The sequence below is a fragment of the Acomys minous genome (assembly GCF_964271855.1).
Source record: "Acomys minous genome assembly, chromosome: 17".
NCBI lineage: Eukaryota > Metazoa > Chordata > Mammalia > Rodentia > Muridae > Acomys > Acomys minous.
Genome location: NC_140500.1, coordinates 59,519,797 through 59,538,021, shown reverse-complemented (window position 1 = coordinate 59,538,021; position 18,225 = coordinate 59,519,797). Strand labels below are relative to the sequence as shown.

The 18,225-nt window shown below is 50.7% G+C and overlaps 2 long non-coding RNA genes across 2 annotated transcripts; both read left to right on the top strand.

The window, feature by feature from the left end:
• The first annotated feature begins 10,980 nt into the window (after window positions 1–10,980).
• Window positions 10,981–14,215, top strand: LOC311588133. The gene is made up of 5 exons (XR_014776097.1): window positions 10,981–11,027; window positions 11,193–11,312; window positions 12,486–12,583; window positions 13,243–13,304; window positions 13,847–14,215. It is a non-coding gene; the product is annotated as an uncharacterized lncRNA (long non-coding RNA).
• A 56-nt stretch (window positions 14,216–14,271) lies between these two features.
• LOC311588134 lies at window positions 14,272–16,900 on the top strand. Its single transcript, XR_014776098.1, has 3 exons — window positions 14,272–14,773; window positions 15,268–15,449; window positions 16,395–16,900. It is a non-coding gene; the product is annotated as an uncharacterized lncRNA (long non-coding RNA).
• Window positions 16,901–18,225: the final 1,325 nt, after the last annotated feature.

Genomic DNA, 18,225 nt, shown 5'->3' with positions numbered 1-18,225 from the left:
TCCAGCCCCTCATATATTTTTAAAAATATAATTGAAAAGTATTACTTCTCAACCAACCCTTGGGAGGATGCTGTCCACTTTAGTTAGGAAGAGAAAGAGACGAGTAGCCTAGAACTCAGGTAAATTCAAAGAGAAGTCCCAGCGTCACAGCCAAGGACAGCTTCAGGAAGAGGATCTTCGTGATATGTACAGAACAATTTGTCTACATTGTCCTAACCACAGAGGGCTCTAGGAGCAAGGTCACCAAAGACAACGACAATGTATAGTTGGAAAAAACTACTGGGTTTTGTTTTTCTTTTTCTTTTTCTGTTTTGTTTTGTTACAGGAGTTCTTAACCTATAAGAACGCGTTCACAAGGGTCGCCTGAGACCATCGGAAAACATGGAGAACCACATCATGACTCGTAATGAAATTCAGCAGCGAAATTACAGTTATGATGTGTCAATGAAAATAACGTTAAGATCGGGGCGGGGGCGAGTGGAGGAAGTCACCACAACATGAGGCCTTAGGAGGGTTTAGGATGAAGGGGCGAATGGACCTGCTCCTGTACAGCACGTGGTACGGAAAACAGAAAGCTGTACTAAAGATAACGAGGGTTGAGAATGGCTGTACCAACACGCAACACGTGTGTTTATGTGCCCGGGGGCACTGTGGTGGTTTGAATAAGAGTGGCCCCCACAGGCCCATATATTTGAATGCTTAGTCACTAAGGAGTGGCACTATTTGGGAAGGATTATGAGACGTGGCCTTGTTGGAGGAAATATATCACTGGAAGGTGGGCTTTCAACTCTCTCTCTCTCTCTCTCTCTCTCTCTCTCTCTCTCTCTCTCTCTCTCTCTCTCTCTCTCTCTCCTCCCTCCCTCACCCAGCTCCCTTCTGGATCAGGATGCAGCTTTCAAGTGCTTCTCCAGCTCCACTTCTGGCTGCTTGCTGCCATGCTCCCTACCGTGATGATAATGGATCCAGCCTCTGAAACTGTAAGCCAGGCCCCCAGGAAAATGTTCTCTCCTACAAGAGTTGTGTGGTCATGGTGTCTCTTCACAGCAACCAAACTCTGAGTGAGACAGGCTGGGTCTGTGGAGAGTGGTGCCATGAGAGGGCTGAAGCTTGCTGTCCATGTCACCAGGTCCATAGAACCCGGTGGGAAATGTTGTGAGAAGTGTCCATTTTTTACCATGCTACTTGGAAATATGGAAATAAAGACAAGACGGAGCTAAAATACTTCAAAGTGCTTGTGTCAGGAGAGGACCCAGAAGCAAGCAGGACTGGCCAGGAACTGTGCTTTTCATTATGAACCTTGTAGACATTTTACTTTCAAAATAGTACATGTATTACTTTGATAAAAAAAAAAACCCTAAGATTTAAATAGAATATACAAATGAGAACGCTAGTGAGCCATGCTAGATGACGTGGAGAAATGTCTTGACCAAATAAATCAGTCCAAATGGCCCAGAACCAGAATTCTCTAAAGACCTGCTCCATCTACTGCCTCCAGGTCCAAACCCAAGTCTTGGATGTGTCCACACTCCCCAGAAAGCCACAAAAGGAGCTCCAGAAACCAGGAAGCTCCACGGTTCAGGCCATTCCAAGACCATGTGGCTGCCACATGGAAGAGGAGGATCAGGGGGAAGGGCTCAAGACCAGAAGAAGGAGAGATGATTAGGCTCTCCGTAGGGGAGCAGGCCTCAGCCTTCGTCCTGTAGCCACGTGAGCCAGACAGACCGCCTCCCTGCACCACCAGAGGGTCTTTAGCTGCGTAACCACTTTAAAAGTTTGTGAGGGGAGAGTGGTGAGAGAGTCCCAGGATTCAACAAGGATAGCGCAAGAGAAAGGGACAATTGCACTTTTAAAAAGACGTGTGTGTGTGTGTGTGTGTGTGTGTGTGTGTGTGTGTGTGTGTGTGTGTGTGTGTGTGTGGTGAGAGCAGGTGCCTGTGGGATCCAGAAGAGGGGGCAGCAGATCCTTTGGAGCTGGGGTTACGGGTGGTTGTGAGCTGCCTAATATGAGTGCTGGGAACTGAACTTGGGTCCTCCGAAAGAAGAAGGCTACGTCCTCAGCCCCATCAATATTGCTTTTCTTGTGTACCTGTGAGCACTTACATGAGTTGATGTGTGCCACATATGTGTAGTGTCCATGGAGACAGAAGAAGGTGTCAGACCCCTTGGAACTGGAGCTACAGACAGTTATGAGCTGCAGTGTAGGTGCTGGGAACTGAGTCCAGAGGCTCTTAAGTCCTGAGGCATCTCTCCAGCCCCGACAGTGGCATTTTGTGTAATGAGAAGACACTGCAAATTATGATGGGGTCATACTGGGAATACTGAGGAAATAGTAGGATGCTATGCCCCCTTTCAGTTCTAATTATCTATTAGGGGTTTCTATCGCACCTTAGACCACTTAGTTCCCAAATAAAAGACACACAAATTTATTAGACGTTTAATAAGCTTTAATGCACTAGAGTTGGTCAGATAACATCCCTCTAAGCTATTTTGGTATTTCCCCTCTGTTACACCCTATCACTTGCCATATTGTTACTGTCTGAGCTGCTTCTTCCCCCGTCAGGCCGGCCATCATGTGCTCATGTTCCATATTGCCCAATGGTGACTTTCTTCTTCTTCTCCTTCTTCTTCTTCTTCTTCTTCTTCTTCTTCTTCTTCTTCTTCTTCTTCTTCTTCTTCTTCTTCTTCTTCTTCTTCTTCTTCTCCTTCTCCTCCTCCTCCTCCTCCTCCTCCTTCTTCTTCTTCTCTCCCCCCTCCTCCTCTTCTCTTCTTTTTTTTCTATCCTCATGAGCCCTACCTGAGACCCCCAAGCTCAGGAACCAAAGCCCTGCCTACCTCTCTTCTTCCCAGTTACAGGCTGTCCAGCTTTCTTTATTAACCAATCAGAGATAATTGGGAAATAAAGTTTACACAGCACTGTTCAGTGTACGTGAGAATGCACTTGTCTGGACTACAGCCAGATCTTGGGGCCCAGAATTTAGCATCTGAATACATATGGCGCTAGACCCCCCGCCAATATTTCCCTGCTTTTTATTGGGTCTCAGGTCCTCATGTTTGTGCATCTAACACTCTTTACCAACTGGTAAAGTAGCCCTCTCCCAAACTCACCTTTAGGTCTAGAGTTTGAGACGAGTTGGAAGGGGCCTGCTCTCACAGTCACTCATGAGCTCTGTGTTGATGGATGGTCTACTACATGTTTTCTGATCACCACGGCAGCCAGAAGGGCCTATGATGGACTCTGTGTGGTATCTGTGCTGGTCTGCTCGGCCTAGGGTGGGTGATGGCAACGGTAGGCTTCAAAGTTCTGTAGTACGTGATGACAGAACTTCTCACTCACACCCTCCATCCTTTGTGGGCTGGCTGTGGCTTTTGCCCTGCAGCCTTTCCATTCTGGGATCCAGGCTGATGCTGGGGCCTCCATCTGTACCTCTGCCAGGTTTGTAGCAGGGAGAGAGACTGGCTAAACACGTGCCGGCTCTTCAAGTTTTTGCTCAGAAGCCACCATCTGTGACAACACTTTTACTAGGAAATGTGGATCATTTGGACCAAATTATTCTTTCTCCATCTCTCCCTCCTATCACTTCTGTTTCTCCCTTCCTTCCTCTCCTTCTTCTCCCCCCCCATCTCTGTCTTCTTTTTTCCTTTGGTGTCCTTTTTCAGGACCCCATGCCTACAAAACAAGCAGTCTACCACAAAGCTGTATTTGGCACCCCCAAAACTAATTTTAAAGACCCAGGGGCATGTAGTCTTACTTGTCGTAGAAGAGAACAGGGGATACCCATGACCTCCTTGTAGCTACCCCAGGCTCTATCAGCTCAGAGCATGCACGAAGCACAGAGGAGCCATCAGGGAAGTAGCCATTGGTCAGGTGGAGGGGTCTGGACAAGGGAAGTTCACTGAGAAGGAGATAATTCCAGGAGCAAGAGGCGAACCTGCATGCCAGTGGTCCTCTCCTGGAATTTCTGGCTTCCCAGATAGCTGGCCGACTTGGGAGTTTGGTTTGCAGAGCGAGATAAGAATGGAAAAGCTGTTTAGCAGAGCACAGAGAGCTTGAGGTACCACACCGAGAGTGTCTGCAACATGAACCACAAATGAAGCTGGCCTTCGTCAAACGAGCTTGGGGGACACCACATGCCTCTTGGATATTAACTCTTTCCACAAGGCCGTCAGTGTTGGCAACTGCTTTCTTTAGCACACGGCTTGCAGAGTCACCCTGATTGCCAAAACCCTGGCTGATAGAATTGGAGAGAGGGTGAGGAGCAGGCCAGGAAATGGTGCACACCTCTCCTCAGATAGGAAGGAGGCAACTTAGCCATGTGGAAGTCTCTAGCTGTCAGAGAGGCTGGGGTCATGGTCTAGGTGTTTTCCAAAGCAAGAGGGATGGCATTTGGAGGACAGTCAAATGCCCAATGCTCTTTTAAACTTCGAGTGGTGACGTGATGCCTATAATCTTAGCACTTGGTGGGTAGAGGCAAGAGGAATAGGAGTTCAAGGTCATCCTTGACTCCAAAGCAGCCTGAGCTGCTCTGTCTCAAATAAATAGTAAATAAATAAATAAATAAATAAATAAATAAATAAATAAATATTTGAAGAGCCCAAGTGACAATGAAGCCTGTGCTGTTCCCAGGATTCCTCAGGGAGAGGAAGCCACACCAAGGTGGGCACTGGTTCAGTGACATGGGCGACGGTCTCAGCTACTTTATTAGAATTGTGAGCTATCAGGGATGGGAATGGCCTTGGGGGGGGCGTGGTCCGACCTCCTTCTGAGACTTGAATTCTGCTTCCAAGGACACTCTGTTTGACCCTGTCTACCTAGGAGGAACTCTTATGGGTGCCTACCCTATTTCCAAAAGGTTTTAGTGGCTAGAAATATCAACCACCAAATCACACAGGAATCTGTGCCTGGGAGCAAGTGAACAAAGGCCAGTTGCTTTTAGCCCACTGGGCCAGTGTCCATAACTTTTTCAGCCACCTCACAGTCTAAATTTGTCTAAAAATTAAGGTCTTTTTCAGCTGTCACGTGTATTAGTGACGAAAGCAACCCAAGTGGAGAGGGTTTATTTTGGTTTATGGGTTGATGGTGCAGTCTATCATGCTTTAGAGGCAGAACATATGCAGCTTCGTGACAGCATACTGCACTCAAACGTCGTCAACCATTCCCACGGGCTGCCTGCTCAGGTCCAATCTTTCTACCTGATTCCTGGGAATCCTCTCCTGGGCCCTTGGGTTCTCTTCAGCAGCCGCCCACTATCTATTTTCCTGATTGAGCAATTGTTTTGATTTGTCTCCTGTCTCTCTTCCCTGAGGCTACAAACTACATGGATCCCCGAAGTAGTTAGACCTTAGAAGAGAGGCCATGACATCCACAGGAGGCATACATACTACAGATCATTAGGGAAATAAGGGATTTCCTCTCCTACTCATCTATCCACCTGTGTGCATATGTGTGCATGTATGTGTGTACATTTAATACATATGTGTGTATGTATTTGTATGTATGCATGTGTGTGCACATATGTGTGTGCGTGTGTGTGTGTAGAGGTCAACAGCAGCTGTCATTCCTTAGGCTGTATCCATCTTATTTTGGGAGACATGGTCTCTCACTGGCCTGTAACTCACCACGTAGGCCAGGCAGGCTAGCCACTGAGCCCCAGGGAGCTGTTTCTACTTCCCAGTCACTAGGATTATAGGTATGTGCCGCCCTGCCTGGCTTTGGCGTTGATGCTCTCTTGCCACTGTGGGTTCTAGGGACCGGACTCGGGTCATCAGGTTTTCACAGCAAGTGCTTTCATCTTCCGAGCCCCCTGTCCTTAGAATGGAGACTCTGCCTCTAGGAAGAGGCCAGGCTTGGGTGTTCAATACCCAAGGGTACCTTTGACCTAAACACCCTGTGGTTGCCAATGACCCTGACAGTCCAACATTTTTTTTTTTGACCTCCGGAAACTCTGCCTTGGTTTTCTTTTTTATGGTGTATGTGTAGGTACACATGTGGGAGGCATGTGTGCACATGTGTTTATATGTGTGCAGAGGTCAAAGAACAACCTCAGGTATTGTTTCTCTAGTGCCATCCCTGTGTGTGTGTGTGTGTGTGTGTGTGTGTGTGTGTCTGAGCAGGGCGGGGGGCTTGGTCTCTTACTAACCTAGAGCTCACTTTCTCATTTGCTTTCTATTGCATGACAAACACCATAAACAAATGCAATTTAGGAATGAAAACATTTGTTTCTCCTTACAGCTTGCAGGTCATCATGAAGGGAAGCCAGGGCAGGAACCTGGAGGCAGGAACTAAAAAGCAGAGGCCATGGAGGAGTGCTGCTTACTGGCTTGACGTCCTTGGCTTGTTCGGTCTGTTCTCTTATAGAACACAGGGCTACATGCTAAGGAGTGGCTCTGCCCACAGTGACCTGGGCCCTCTCACATCAATCACTGGTCAAGAAAATACCTCAGATATGGCCATAGGCCAATCTGATGGGGGGGGGGGACATTTTATTCCTTTTTCCAGAGGAAAACAAAACAAAACTACCCCCTCCCCCAACTTGCACAGTCATCCAGTTGTCTGGGGGTAGCTGTCAAGGGAGCCCCGAGAACCTCCATGTCTCCACCTGCCCAGCCCTGGAGTTATAAGCACATGACCACATCTCGCTCTCATCATGTTCTACTGTTTGCAAAGCATGCACTTCAGAGGTTGAGCCATCTCCTCAGCCCATGACTCCATGGCTTTCTAGTTGCAACACTCTCAAGGGGGTGGACAGGGTTTTCCTCCAGGGATGTCTAAAGTCACCCCTCAGGTGCCCGGTCTGGAGGACTGTCTCTGTGAGATGGTGATGGGCTGGCGTGAGGATGCTTTCTCCCGCAGCATCCCCTTGTGAAGCAGCACGCGCTCATTTAGAGGACTCCAGGGACTCCAGGTCCCCTCCATGAAGATCCACATGGTCAGCTGAGCATCCCAGAACTCACCCAGGTGACCTCTAGACAGTTATTTTCCCCAAAGATTAGACTCACAAGTCTTTACCACTTTTAAGATCACTGATCACACCGCAATTGGGGGCGGGGGACGTCATAGTTAAAGGACCACCTGGGGATGGTGTCCCTCAAATTGTGCAATGATACGGCCAACATTTAAAACTGTCTGCATTAATATTATTTCCCTTTGAGTGTGAAGAGCTGTAAGGTGTTGAAGCGTTCATCACTGGGACTCTCCGAGTTCTCTATCTAATATTAGGTGAAGCTTCCATTTCGTAGACGGGAAACGGGGGCTCCTGTAGCTTCCTCAGGGTCACACAGCATCAGTGGAGAAGAGCAAGCCAAGCCCACATCCTCCTATTTTCGGTAATGGCACCATCTGCATCATCCCATGACAGCTCCTTGGCTCCTATAGTGATGTCCTGATGCCACCAGGCTCCTGTCCCCTCCACCAGCCCCCTCTAGCTACTGCTATTTTTTGTGTCCAGGTCTCAATTGCTAAGCAAAGGCTTCACAGGTGTGTTCTAAGTGGCGACCTCCCATACACTACAGTTCTTGGTGAGGGGTGTGTGCAGTGGGGGGGGGGGTATAGAACTCCCCCATCTAGCCCAGGGCTGAGAAGAGAGGAAGGAGTGAGGCTCTGCAACCCCATCTCCACCTAGCATCTGTATCCCAGCCCCTTCTTGTCTTCAGCAGATGCTCCAAGCATCCAGAAATCTGAGATGCCTAGAAAAAAAGGGAAGCAACAGGGAGCAGCTATGAGCTCATCCACACTGGCGCCAAGCGCCCCAGGGGGACCCTTTTTCCATGGAGAGGTCTAGGCTCTTCTGGTGGTGACGACTTCGGAGTTGGAGGTTCCCCAGCGGCCACCCCAGGGGATGGACACTGACTTGTGGTGCGTTCCAGCCATGCTCCCCTCAACCCTGGGGACATGAGAACTGGAGCCTCTGTCTCCCAGCTACTCTCCAGGGGGAGCGTCTTACCCGGCTGGTCTCCGGCTGTCTACACAGCACGTCTTCCAGACCTTTCCAGTCCCCATACTTTTCCTATTCTGGGATGGAATGCCCAGAACCAAAAGCTGGGTGCCTCCTCTCGTACATTTTGTTTTGCCTACCAGGCCTCATCCCCCCCCCCCTGGCCTCCTTGGTCCTGTCTAGTGGACATCAGCTCAGACAATGCACATCTCTATCATGGGGGGTGAGGATTCCACGCAGGCTGTGACTTCAGAAAGCAAGTTGTAGGGGAAGCCCTGGGAACCACCTGTGTGTGTACTGACTTTGGAACTTTCTAGTAACTTCGCCTATCTTTCCAAACCCTTTTGGGCATATTCTACTCCAAGCTACGAGAAAAGACCCAGCTCTCTAGCTGCACACCACGGGTATTATCTCCTTGCTTCTGGCCCTCTTTATGATCTCAGAGTGTCATGTGATCCCTTTGGACAACACCTCTTCTGCTCTTGCGAGCTAAGCCATCTTGCTGGGGCTTCCCTTCTCTGCTGGTCTCCAGCATCCACCCTTGCCCACACACTACAGCCCCTTTCACTCACGGCCCACCTTTTGGAATCGTCTTCACTTGATTCTCACTTAACCTACATCCATCTATGGAGTCCGCTCCCTGTGTAACCAGAGGCTCATCCCCAAGTCTGTCTCAGACCTCCCTCTGACCTCAGCAAAGCTGACTGGACTGGCTCCCCCTTGGCCTCTCTGCCTTCCATCTAAGCCAAAGACCTTCAATCATGGTTTAAGCAAGATAGAAATCCCCAGCTTCAGTCTGGTAGAAAGCTGGGCTCATGCTTGACACACAAAGGGGGAACAGGACCATGGGGCACCCCTCTCTTTGTTGTTCTGTCTTAAAGCACTACTCCCATTTCTTAGTTTGGAGTAGCTGCTTGGAGCTGGTTACCCCCACAGAAGGAGAGAGAAGGAAGCATCAGTTCTTCTTTGAAGGTAGGGCTGTGATGTGACTGCAGCTCACGCCAGCTCGGCAGGACATTAGCACATGGCTCCTGGCAATCGGCTGCCATCTGAAGCCAGGCAGCCATGTGTCTGGTTAAGTCCATGGCTATGCCAGGAGAGAGCACACACCGGGAGGCCACTGTGTCTGAAGGCTCCTGGCTGTTGTTACATCAGCTGGTTCCTCTGCCAGCCACTCCGGTGTTGGGGGTGCTGGAGGTCCTCCTGGCCTGCATGTTCTCTACTGGGAGCACTCCATTGGGGTCATTCCCTCCCCAAAGGATGGCACAGAAGCTTGGGAGCCTGAAGAAGCAGAGCAGAAAGAGCAAGATGGAGAAGCATCCATCCTTAGCACGCAGGTTCCTCCTGATCTCGGGCTACACTCACACCTTGCAACCAGTTTAATTCCCTCTGGGAAAATAAAACTCAATGTGTCCTCAGCCTAACACATTAGTTTCCGTGTCTCTTCATTGTGACCATTGCATCTCTGGGCAGCAGCCATAGTAGCTTTTAGTCTCTCTCTCCAGGATTTCTTGAGCGATCATCTCCCAAGCTCCCCCAGAGCTGGTTCTTCTGCTCCATGTCTCTTGCCTCAGTCTGTCTTCTTTGCTCCCCATGTGGCCTCGCAGCCACCTGTCAACTGTCCCCTTGCCTTCTCATGCCACCTGCCTCTCCAGACTCAACCTTCTGACATGGCAACACGTCACCTGCAAAGTTCCAGTCCAAGAACTGTGCCATATATTTACAAAAAAAATTATATAATGACCCCATGATGTTTCATGTAAGTTTAAGATCTCTTGGGCCGCAATCATTGCTATTCCCAGCTGCATGTGGCTTGGTTTGGACACACCTGCAAAAGTGTGAGCTTGTGCACCTCATTCAATCCCAGCTCCCCCGACCCCCTGTGTTGGTAAGCCCCACCCCCATCTCCCTTTGCCTGCTGGGTGCTGTGCAGTGTAAGCTCCTTCTCTGTTTTTGCTCTATCTGCCCTGCTTCTTCAGGCACCCAAGCTCTGAGATCTGCATACTGCTTTCCTCTGGTGGGCGCCCCACCCCTTGGCCTGTCTCTCCTTCTCCCCAGCTGCCTAGCACATGTTCAGCACTCCGGACTGGCAAGACCTAAATGGAAGCCCCAGGGGACCCCTCTTTCTTCCCTACTTTCTTGAGGGCTAAGACCTTATGCAGGGCTCTGGCTTCCACAGCCTGGCCTCTGTGTCTCTCATACCAGGGCTGCTGCATTAAGTTGATCTTTCACCTGTCCAGGAGCGCTCGGAGGACAGGACCATGTGCTGCCTTCCCTGTCTCCAGCTCCCAGCATAAGACTGGAAGACAACCCCATCTGTAAGGTGTTTGTTGAAGGAACGATCACATGGCTTCTCTTTGACTCTCGGATGGACTTTCGGCTCTTTGCAAAAGCATTTCTGGCGACACACTTCAGGCTTTTCAGGCTCACCCCAGTTCCTTCCTCTCGTAGACATTTGTACCTTGTGTCGTTTGCTTGTCTCGGCCTGGAGTTCCGTTCCCTCCTCTTCTTCCTGCTCAACACCCACAGCTCCTTCAAGGTTTACTTTTAGCCATCTTTCCTGACTTCCTAAGCCAGTGCCGGTTCTTCGGTCAGCATCCTCTCAGCTCACATTTACTGTGGATCTTTCTTGTTCCTGTCAGGCACAGTGTCTAACTGTGGGGTTACTGTCCTTCATCTCTCCCTGCTGTCCCTTGCCTGTTTGATGGAAGACAGGGGATGCTCTGGTCTTTGATGACCTTGCCCTTGTGGCCACCATTGGTGGCCTTCCCAGACTAGGCTCACCTTCGTTCCTTACCTTTCTGGTTCTAGTTTATTGACTCAAGACCAGCTGTCTCTCCTTCAGGCTAATCACTGTCCTTTGCTGGTTATGTATTTGTAAAGATTTGTGTGTGTGTGCATATGGTTGATTGCCAGAAGAGGGCATCAAATCCCCTGGAACTGGAGTTACAGATGGCTGTTAACTTCCACCACGTGAGTGCCAAGTCCTTTGCAAGAGCATCCAAGTGTTCTTAACTGCTGAGCCATCTCTCCAGCCCTACTGATACATTTTAAAAGTAGAAATGGAGACAGAGAATGATGTGGAAATATATAAATAGTAAGTATAACACTGGAGAGCTCATGGAGGCTGTGTGTGTGGGGGTGGGGTGGGGAGGCAGACAGTGACAGAGACAGGCAGGTAGAGAAAGACGAAGACAGAGAGATAGAGAGAGAAAGAGACAGAACGATTGATGGTGATGCTTAGCACTTTCTTGACTCCCAGTGCATGCCTGCTGTGACTTGGTTGGATTTTCTGAATGAAGAATACCCATTTTCTAAGATGAGAAGATGGTTCACTTGACTGTACAAGCAGAGAGACCTGAGTTGGATCCCCAGGACCCATGTAAGAAAACGTCAAGGGTGGTGGTGGTGCACCCATATAATCCAGCTCTGGGGAGGTGGCAATAGGCAAATCCCTGGGGCTCGCTGGCCCAACAGTCTGGCCTGAATTGGTGAGCTCCAGGCCAGCAAGAGACCCTGTTTCAAAGAAGGAGGAAGCTTCCTGAGGATGGCAACAGAGGATGTCTGCTAACCTTAATACATGTATGTGGGTATGTATGTGCATGTGGGCCTATACGCAGGCACATGCATACATACACACACATCTTATCTACCTGCACACATGAACATGCATACATACATACATACATACATACATACATACATACACACACACACACACACACACACACACACACACATGCACATGCAGAAATGGAAGAATAGCCACCTTCCACGCTGATATGGTTCAAGCTGCAAAGAGTTTAGAGTTCTGACGCCTGCCCACATGTCTCTGCTTCTGTTCAGTCCTATCATTACAGCCAGGAGTGAAGCTGAGTCGGCCCCACCCCCATCTCCAAGAAGAGAGTGTAGCCCCCACCGGGCTGGACAGAGTCCAGGCATCTTCTCTCACTCAGACCCATACCCTAAGCCCCCTACTCTTGCTACTCAGTGACTGAGTGCCCAGCCAGTGGAGGGTGCTGTGCCGTAGGCCGTAGTTTCATACCCAAGCTTACTATCAGCAACCAGCAAATTAATATTCTGTGAGCCATGGTCGCTTATTGCATGCATGTCAGCTTCTGGACTGAGGAGCCCTTACTGCAGGTATCTTCTGCGCTGTGCTTGATTTATTCCCTCCCCTCTCCCTTCCCTCCTGCAGGCTAAATTAGTGTTTTTGTTTACAAGGGAATTGAGCAAACTGAGTAGAAGTCTTGGAGGCTGGCAGCCAGCAGGTAGTGGGCAGCAGACATCTGAGTACTCAGAAACCTCCAAAGGCTGCTGGGGATGACATATCAGAGCTCAAGGGTGCCACAGGAGACTAGCTAAACCTGTGACCCGGTGCCTCGCATGGCATGCCAAGCAAAATATTCGGAAAATGAAGCAGTTGGAGCTGGGGAGATGATTCAGTTGGCGAAATGTTGCCTTGCAAGCAGGAAGGCCTGAGCTCATCCCTCCCAGAACCCACATAAAAGGCCAGGTATGGTGAGGTGACACAAGCTTGTAATCCTACTGCTAGGGACAACAGGAGAATGAACCCGGCAGCTCCAAGTCTCACAAAAATAAGATGGCCAGGAATGAAGTTGACCTCGGCACCCTCCCTCTCTCCCCATGCAGGTATGTGTGTGTGTGTGTGTGTGTGTGTGTGTGTGTGTGTGTGTGTGTGTGTGCTGGATGGTGAAGCCAGTCTTGGTGTGTGTCCTGCAGGGGGAGTCTTAGGGAAGAAAAAAGTGTCCCATAAGGCAGATTGCAGAGAAAGGCACTGTCCCGTGTTGCTGGCTGAACAGAGAGGGCTGTGATGGAGGAGAGGAGAGGAAAAGAGAGGAGAAAGGAGGGGAGCAGGGTGGAAGAGAGGAGAGGAAGGCGCTTTGGGGTGGGATAGAGGCTGGGTTCCCCAGAAAGGAGGAAGGGATCCTTTGTTGGAGCTGGAGCTAAAGTCTGGGCACAGCAACCCATAAACCCTGGCCTCTTTTTGATGTACAAAGAGCAGCCCCCCCCCCACCCTCCCCAAGCCCAGGCCCGTCAGCAGGGTGTCCTCAGCAGGGAGGCAGTGCCACAGTCTTTCATTTGCCTCCCATGTGGCTCCCAGCTCATGGGAAGCTGTCTGGGTGGGGGCTACCAACCAGAGCTTGGCTGTCCCCCAGCCCTTGTCCTAAGCCTTGACGTCACCAGTCCAGACATCTGGTTGTCAGGTCTGATTGAGCTTATGCTTTGGGGGGCGGAGGCGGGGGTGGGGGGGTGACGACTAACTCTATGCATGTCCATGTCTGCTCCAGCCAGCCGCCCTCACATACAGGCCCTTTTCCCTGTGCAAGCCACTGAACCTCACGGGCACCTCGTAAGTACCATGGGGCAGCAAGCAGCCACCTGGAAAGGGTGAGGATTAAGGAAGTGTGCGTGGAGGTCGAAAATAGCTCAGTTGGTAACGTGCTTGCCACCAGACCTACGACCGACCATGAAGATCTGAATTCGATCCTCCAGACCTTCAGTTAAAAAAGGGGGAAGGTGATGCAAACGTGTAACCCCAGCAGTGGGAAGGCAGGGCGAGGAGGGTCCCAGGACTCCACAGACTAGCCAGTTCAGCTGATTCTGTGAATCCCAGTCTCAAAAAACAAGTTGGATAGGTGGTGAGGAATGCCACCCAAGGTTGACCTCTGGTGTGCATAAGCAAGGGCACACACACTCATCCCACCCCCACCCCCAATAAAGGTCACATGCTGACTGCTGAATATACCTCAAGGCAGGGCCTGACACTCTAGATGTCTGACCGAGGGCAGCCTCTGATGTTCCTAGTGGTGGTGGTGGGGAGGGCTTTTCAGGGGTGGAGCACCCACCTAGCATGCACAAGAAGATCTAAGACTCTCCTCTGATTCTCTGCAGTGCTAACAAGCTCTGTGACATTGAAGGACCGCTGCTGCTGCTGCTGCTGCTGCTGCCGCCGCCACTGCCGCCACCGCCATCTTAGTCTAGAAGCCCCGATTTCCCTCATATGTTAATTGACAGCGTTTCCATCAAGCTTTGTTCTCTAAGCTAAGTTTATTTTTCTTGTCTTGATTGGGATGTAGAAATAGAGGATTCGGGGAGAAGCAGCCCGGCCATCCAGATAAAGTCTTGCAAACGAACACTAATCGGTTCCTATGAGCCCATTTGCTTGTTAAGAGAGAGGAGGGTTTGGCTGGAAAGGATGCCTGGCCGAGGGATGCTGGAAGGATGTGCACCGCACAGGCATGTGGCGGAACCACACTTGGGACATCTCCAGGTGATTAGGTGAGCGGTTTGCAGAGACTCTCCAAGTCATCCCATCTCACACTGTCCACTTCCACCCACTGACTCCTCAGATGATCTCTCACTTTGAACCAGAGCCCTGCAGATGCTACTCCTGGCTCTTCTCAGACACTCGAGCTTCCTGTGAGAGAAGAGTCTGGACCAAGATAGGGCCTAACCGGGGATTGGGTGTTAAGGAGAGAACTCCATAGGAGGAAAGTCTGAGGGCAAACTTAAAAAAAAAATGGTTATAGTGTGTGCTGCTTGCATGTATGTCTATGCGTTATGTGCATGTAACACCCACAGAAGCCAGAAGGGAATGGTAGGTCACATGGAACTGAAGTTACAGATGGTTTTGAGCTGAGCTGTGGGTGCTGGGAATTGATCCAGGGTCCTCTTTAAGAGCAGAGAGTGTTCTTAAGTGCTGAGGCATCTCTCTAACCCCCAAAGGCAAACTCTAACTGACCAGTGACCCTACCTTGTCACCTTGCTGCTTTCTCTCGTTTCAGTCAATGTGTTCTTGGGAACCCCCACAGGGTCCAGGTGAGGATGCCCCCACCCCCAATGCCACATTTCCCTTCCTGCCCTCTTTGACTCATCTTCACTCTGAAGGAATAACTGCCAAGTTTTACACATTCCAGAAGTAATGATGCCAAGCTTCACTGTTCACACCTTGCATGTTGAGGATAACACATGTGGCCTTTTCAAATGTGGCGGGTGTCCACTGTAACCTAGGTTATGTCACATGTCACATATGTTATGCCCTAGCAGAGGTTCACAGAGACAAGGACTTGAGTGTTCCCAGAAGGCAATGGGAGAGAGAAGCGAGAAAGGAAGGGGAGAGGCCCATAAAGGGGGGTGTCAGGGGGAGGGGAGGGTTTACCGAGCACCTACCAAGCCTTGCTGCTAGGGCACAGTTCAGCATCATAGTGGGGAGAGTGGAGACAGTGAGAGGTGTCGCTTCAGGCACAGAGGATGAAGAAAGAAGGGATTTGACTTCTGTCTTCTCGCTTTACTTTGGCTGAGGACTACTCTAGGGAACATGCAGTCCCCGATGCCTCAGATCAGAGTCACAAGCATGTAGCTGGGACTGCCCATCGATGGCTACGTTCGGCTTTTGCCTCAACCTCTCCAAGACTCAGAGTTGCAATTAAGATCTGGGGATCCCTGGGCTGGAGCATTGTGCCTGAAAAGTTACCAGGAGACAAATAAAAGCAAGGTGCGACCCTTGTCTAGCTGTAGGTCTGCTCCTGGCCCCTTGGGTCTCCCCATTCTGTGCTTCTGGCCAGCAACAAAGCCAGCTCCCTTTGCACCTAACATTCCATGGATTTTGTAGTTAACAGGTTGGGAAGGACAGAGCAGCTCTGTATACTAAAGGTAATATCTTCCCCGGGGCTAAGCTTGGACACGCTTTTGCCTATTACAAAAGACCCAGGCCCCACAGGCTCTAGGATCCTCCCATAATGCAGCCCTCAGTGTGTACAGTCAAGCATTCCTGGTTATGTAGGAATTAGATCTATGGAACTGGTACAAAGAAAAAAAATCTGTCCTTTGTTCTTGAAGTCCAAGGTCTTGGGTCTCCCTCACCATCTGGAAAACTGGCTATGTTACTATCCTGCACAAAGGGCAGACACTCAGTGTGCAGTTTTCAATACTTTCCCTAGACCTTTCGCATGCCTGGTCATTGGGTAAATGGTAAAACGAGGCATAAGACTCCCTATCTGGGAACTACAAATCTGTAAGGAAAATAAGTGGGAAATATGAAGTAGCCCGCAACTCTGTCTGGTGCCTAGACTTCTAAGGGAGGGGAGTGGACCTGGTGCATGGGGGAAAATGTAGAGCGAGGAGGATGGGTTGAGAGTAGCATGTCCAGGGTGGCCCTGGGATGCGTGACAATGGACCCAACACAGAGAGTTGGGAGAGGCTGATAGGGTCCCGTGGGCCACAGAAGCCAGTGACACAGCACTCTCTTATTACCTCCCTCCCATGCTCCATCCTTTTCCTCCCTGGGACTCATCGTCCTGACCTCCCCCAGCTCACTATGCCCCCATTTTGCTTGGGGGAAATCTCTAGAGAGGCTGTGGCAGTTCCTTGGGCACAGAGTCACTTGTGTGGCCAGGGAGTGGAGTCCAAGGTCTGGAAGGGCCCCCACCCACTCTTCCAGCAGCTGCCAAAAGACCACCGGGAACATCTGCCAGGGAAAGGATTTACGGCCACACCAGGAGGAGCGTCCGAAAAGATACCTACACACTCGTTCTGACGGCAGAATTTACAAGCTCCTCCTTCATTGCTACTGAGTGGAAAAATACATTGGGCCCAGAACTGTTAGCTCCCTGCCAAGGCCTGTGACTCACTCCCAAGTCATAAATAACGGGTCCCTCATGACAAAGCAGAGAAGGGAGCCGGGCCCAGGGCCACGTATTTATTAGAAAAGAGAGTGGGACCATTAGTCGGGGGCCTTGGTTTCCGGGAAACTCTCAACCCCTCCTCACTCGAGGTCAGGAGGTCCTTCCACAGGGATTCAGAGCTGACATTCATCTCCAGCTCCCTAAGCTCTCAGGAGGAGCTCAGGCCAGCCAGCAGAGGCATCCTCGGCCACCCAGTTCCATGGGCTGACATGAAATGTTCCCGCGGCGGTCCTGAGGGGGCCTCTGCCCATTGCTGCGTGCTCCTGTCCATGCGGACTCAGTGGAGCAGTGGCCTCAGCGGTATATACACACAGCAGCGCTGTGTGTATCAGGGAACATTTAGTGCCTTCAAGTGTGAGCTCTGTCAAGTCTCTCTCCACTCCTAACCCCAAAGTGTGTATTTCGAAAAACCTCCAGAGCAGCCATAGGAATGGTATGGGGGAAGCAGGTAAAGTCACAAGTGCAGGCATTAGGTGCCACTCGTGTTGGTGGGAGGCATGGTAGGAGGGCAAGGGCAGGCAGAAGGGCTCTCTTGCTGTCTCTCCCCATCTCTGTGTGTACAGGAGAGAATCCACATGATAAAACACACAGAGGAGGGCCGGAGATCACTCACAGATTGTCTGTCGGTGATACCTCTTGTGCTAGAAGGAAACACGGCCAGTGTGATTGCAAGTCTGTAAAGACCAATCAACTCCCTAGAGCCTGCTCCTGTGTCCCAACATCAGCTCTCCAGGCAACTCAGGCCAGTAATAGGACTGTCTAGGTTTACATGGCACTTTTCTCCACACCCTGCAGCAGGAAGCAAGGCCTATGTCTGCCTCTCTTTCTTCCTCCCCATGCCTGCCACCACAGTGCTGCCTCAGGACCCCGCCACCATTCCCTGTCATTTCATTTCCAACTCTCCTGCAGCCTCCTCTTGCCTTCTAATGAAGGTTCTTTCTTTCCAAAGCAGAACTAGACCCCGCTGGGGGCACAGGCCTGTTGCTGCTGCTGCTGCTGCTGCTGCTGCTGCTGCTGCTGCTGCTGCTCCATCAAGCTCCAATCTCGCTTACTCACCAAGACCCAGGCTGGTCCTCTACTGTGCTCCTTCTCAGAGCCACCCTCATGCCTGTGCCAATGCTCGCCTCATCCTGAAGGCTGCGTGACCCTTCCCGTTGCCTACATGACTGTGCACTCGTCAGGGCAGAGGCCACCCTGGCTGTCCAGATGCCCACCTCCTGATGGCATGGGAAGAGCTCAAGCAATGAAGGGTGAGTGGCCAGAGGGATGAATGGAGCCATGATTCAGTCTTGCCTTTGTGACAGCCCTTGGCACACACAGGAATGCGTGCTGGAACCGCTTCCCTGCTTTGAACTCTGCCCTATTTCCATCGCCTCCTTTTTGGCCTCCCAAGCCAAAGGCCTTAACCACTTGCCTCAAGTGTGGATGACTAACAGAAGCTCTGTGCTTGGGTCGATGTTGTAATCGTACCACCTTGGCTCTTTGGGCGGCGGGGTGGGGGGGGAGCGTGTGCTTTTCTATGTCCACCAACCTGAGCATTTCAAGCCCCAAGTGAAGGTAGGGGTGTTGAGTGACACACGTTCCTCA